Raw genomic sequence first — 5,000 nt, forward strand, 5'->3', positions numbered from 1 at the left:
ATATATATATATATATATATATATTTATATATATATATATATATAAGTATACATTTATATATATATATATATATATATATATATATATATATATATATATATATATATATATATATACATATACATATACATATACATATTTGTGCGTGTGTTTGTTTCTATGGGTGTGTATAAGTGACTCTGTATGTATATTTGTGTTTAATTTCATACGAGAATATTTCCTGATACTTCACACATCAGATATGCAGAGGAGATTCATTTTCACAAACCATATTTTAATTTGCTTCGATTAATTAAAGAGAAAGAATGTTCCAGACTAAGGACCCCTGATCTAGAGATCCATGTAATGAGACCTGTCAAAATAGGCCCTTCCATACGAGGCACATCTTAGGATTTCTTCTGAGGAGAGACTTGGATCAGATCCTCTCTTCTTCTTCTCCTTATTTCCTGTGCGAATCAAAGTGGAAATTCTCTTTCTCTTCTTAATTCGCTTCTTAAGTGGCATTTACCCTCCCTCGTTCCCTTTCGCCTCCAGTGTTAGGTAATTTGAGCTTTAATCTTGGACTTCTTAAAGGTGATTTCTTTTTTTTCAACTAAGGTGAATTAATCTTGCTTTTAAGAGCCCTTTTTTGATGGTTGATAAAAGGGAAAATCTATCTCAGATGATGGAGGGATAGAGGTTGGTTGAATATATTCCATCTTCTCATGTGACTTAGGTGCCATCTAGAGTTTCCTAATTTGTAGGTAAATATATATGGTAGATTTTTAATTGGCCCCTTTTCTTTATTGCATTTTATTCAATCCTGTTTGTTTAAGGAAGGGGGACAGTTTCTTAATATAGATAGATTCCAAGAGAATCTCTCTATATTAAGAAACTGTCCCCTTCCGTAAACAATCAAACCACCTCCACACCATTACATATTGCCTAACTGCCATTACCTATCATCCCTTGTTGATCTATTTTTTGTTCGTAGTTTAAAGCATTTTCTTCAAGAATTCTCTCAAATATTCCAATAGTTTTCAGCCACATCTCTTGACAGTAAGTTCGACCATTCATTTACATATGTGTATATTTTTTATTCCATTTTGATCACAAGTGTTTTTATCATCATAATTGTAAAGGACCTCTGTTTGCCACATGTTTTCATATACCGTCTAGGTTTTTGTATTTTGATTCTTTTAACCGTTTTTTTAATATTTTTTATACAAAGCAATTTTAAGCAAAAATGTATAATCAATTTCTAATGTAAATATAATTTCATGTTTTATGTAGCCCTGATGATGGGAATGGATTCCCGAAACGTTGGTGTTGAATAAATATGTAAGATGATCCGAAGTCTTCTTGCTGTCCTCTTCATCCTTATATATATATATATATATATATAGTATATATATATATATATATATATATATATATATATATATATATATATATATATATATATATATATATATATATATATATATATAATATATATATCTTTTGTATCATAATTCTTTATTAAGAAATACTTTTTATTAATGAAATCAGTAACACTATACACAAAGATTTACACGTTAATAGATTGCAATACATATATCAATAATATCAACGTCCCTGACTCGTGAACGCCAGACTGGGGTTCGAGTCTCACGCCAATTTGTTAATTACTTTGGTCGCTGCAACCTCACCATCTTTGTGAGCTAAGGATGTGGGTTTTGGGAGAGCCTATAAATCTATCTCCTGAGTCATCAGCAGCCATTGCATGGCCCTCCTTGGCCTTGGCTTGTGTGGAGAGGGGATTTGGGCGTTGATCATATGTATATATGGTCAGTCTCTATGGTATTGTCCTGCTTGATAGGGCAGTGTCACTGTCTCTTGCCCTCGCCATTCCTTAACGGCCTTTAAATCTTTGAATTGTATTAAAAATGTCAGAAGTTCAAAGGACCTTTTTTATAACTATATAAGATTTAGAAAATAAACAATATTTCGCAATGTATTGATGCAAACAATATGTAAAGAGAAATAAGATCTAGGTAGTAGAACTGAAACAGATATCAATTTACTATTTTAAAATTATAACAGATAAACAAAAACACATTATACATCTGTCTAAGGAGAGAGATATGCCTAATCCACTGGGTTAATAAATCTTCTCTTTCATTACAGACTAGGCCTCAGGCCATCTCTAATCAATAAAAGCCTAAAGGTGTTACCATCATGAAAATAATTTGCAATTTACATTTGACAAATATTTCCTCGAATCTTAGGTTACTCTTGTAATGAAGTCCACTTTTATTCTCTGTTTTTTAATTGTCACTTATCTTTTGTACACACACGAATGCACATATACGTGCACACACGTAAAGACACACGCACAAACACACATAAATCAATATATGATAAAACACATATGATTTCTAAAGAGAAGATATTCTTGCAGAACAAAGATTCAGAAACAGCGAACTTAATTACTAATTCATATAAGCTCCTTATCACAAGACTTTCTAAAGAGACAAAATATATTTCCTTAGCAGGTAGTGGTTAGGACAGAAAGAACAGAGATGAGAATTCTTAGTTATAGGAATATCACTTTCGGAAGTTTGAAAAATGATGAAATAAGAAGAATGGCAGGCGTAGTGAAGATTACTGAGATGATAAGAGTATCAGGACTGAGATGGTGTGGGCATGTGGTGAGGATGGATGGTGAGGAGGGAATGGGGAGGGCTTGGGAGGAACCTGTAAGGGAGATATGATCAATAGGGTAAAAGAGAATTAGATGTTCAGGTAAGGTGAAGGATGATATGGGAGAAAAGAGGTTTGGGAGAAAAGGATGTCCTTTATCGAAGGCAATGGAGAGGGCGAATCAGGCAACCGACCCCTTAATGTACGGATAACGGTGAAGAAGAAGAAGAAGAAGAAGAAGAGGGAGAAAAAGAAAGTTAGGGCACTGGCCTCTCCAGTGAGGGGTAAATGATTTCACTAACGAAGTATAGCTAATTATGAGCTAATATTTACTTGACTTTGGTGATTATATCTTTAATAATATATATGGAATAGAGAGATCCAAAGTCTGTAGAAGAGGCAAGGAAAGCTTTAAATTATTGACCCATGAATATTGGTAAATAGTAAATGACTACTAGTTATGTATGAATAACATAATAAAAAATTGAAGCGATAGATTTATGATACTTTAATATCTCATCATATTACAAACAAGAATCCAACGATACATTTTCATATATTCTCATAAAAACAAAGCTCCTAAATTATGTATCAATGATCCATGCATAGGATACATAAAATCATACTTCTCTGTCTGGTCTAATGACTCCAGATGATTACCCCAAATACTAAATAGAATACCATTCCAAATCCCAGTTCCAAGTGCATTTTTCATTTCACCGATGCTTATTCCAATACCAAAAGCTCTAATTAATACAGCTTGTATCAAAACATGGAATTTTCTCTTTTCTATCTCAAAACGAGATGATCACTCAGGGAGTTATCTATGATGTTAAAAAATGGTTCTATAAATATTGCTTCAATAATTCTGGGAAATCTTGTTTCATGAGATGTTTTGGATTCTGATTGATTTCAGTTGATGATTAGTTGATAGTTTAGGTTAATTAGCGAGTTGATGGAAATGGACGGTAAAGGGAAAGAGGAAGAAGGAAAGAGGCTTTATATGTACATATAAATACCAGGATACATGCACACACACATATACAGACACACACACGTGGGAGATGATGGATGGAGAGATATTGAATTTAAAGCTTAAGATAGAGATGACTGGCGAAATCTAACGGAGGCCCTTTGCGTCATTAGGCGTAAGCAGGTGAAGATATATATATATATATATATATATATATATATATATATATATATATTATATATATATATATATATATATATATATATATATATATATATATATAGATGTTTTAATTGAATAAATGCTTAAAAACCTAAGCAATTACTTAATATAAAAGAAAAAAAAGTTATACAAACTACAAAAGATTAAGAGATGATCTTTAATGTTCCAAGAGGAGACATAAACCATTTGAATCTTGAGAGAATACGTCGGATTTTGACCTCATATCATCAGGAACTTTCAAAACGTTAATTTTGCTTCTTTGATAACATCTTATGACTCATTTAAAACAATTTATCTCAGACACCAATTTTGGTGTATTTATTCCTCAGGAAGGATTATCTTGCCATATTATTCCATGGTCACTGGAAAAGAACTTCTTGAACAGACTCTCCCCATTAATTATCGTTCGCTCGAAGACACCAAACCATCTGAATGTTCTTTTGATATATGATGAATGCAGGAGTGAGATACGTAATAATCTTCTCATTTGCATGATGGAACAATAGATCATTCATTTGAGTTTCTTGGTAGAGATTTGAATTGATATCTGTTGCATATTCTGTGACTTGCAATACTGGGAACTGCAAGTAGAGGAATATAAATCTTCTATCTTTGATTTGAGGAGATTTGTTTACGAAACTGGAAGATAGAGTTAGGAGATGGAGAGAAGATTGACAAGGTGGATAAGAAACAGCTGATTGAGTTAAAATTTCCTAAACAGAGAAGTGATTTTGGTGAAACCATTCTTTTTTTTTTTAAATAATATTCTGTTTTTCAATAATTGTTGGAGAAGGAAATTTAAAGATAGACACAATGTCCTAAAGGAGAGAATATACTTGTGGAATGGTGTTTAAAGTTTAAAGATATTAAACCTAATTCTCATATGAAAAGTATTTCTTATGTCAAAACCCTTCTCAAACCTCCTTCTAACATATTATATCCAAAGCCCTCCTTACTCCATCAAGACCATCCATCCTCAACACGTGCCCACAGTCGACTCTTATCACCTCTGTAATCTTTACTATGGCCTGCCATTCATCTCATTTCATCATTTTCAGATGGTTCTAACTTGCTTTCTCTCTAAGTATTGTCTCTATCTAATTAAAAAGAAAATCTTTATTCTCCCTTTGAAGGAAATTG

Source organism: Palaemon carinicauda, chromosome 34, assembly GCF_036898095.1.
Source record: "Palaemon carinicauda isolate YSFRI2023 chromosome 34, ASM3689809v2, whole genome shotgun sequence".
Taxonomy (NCBI): Eukaryota; Metazoa; Arthropoda; class Malacostraca; order Decapoda; family Palaemonidae; genus Palaemon; species Palaemon carinicauda.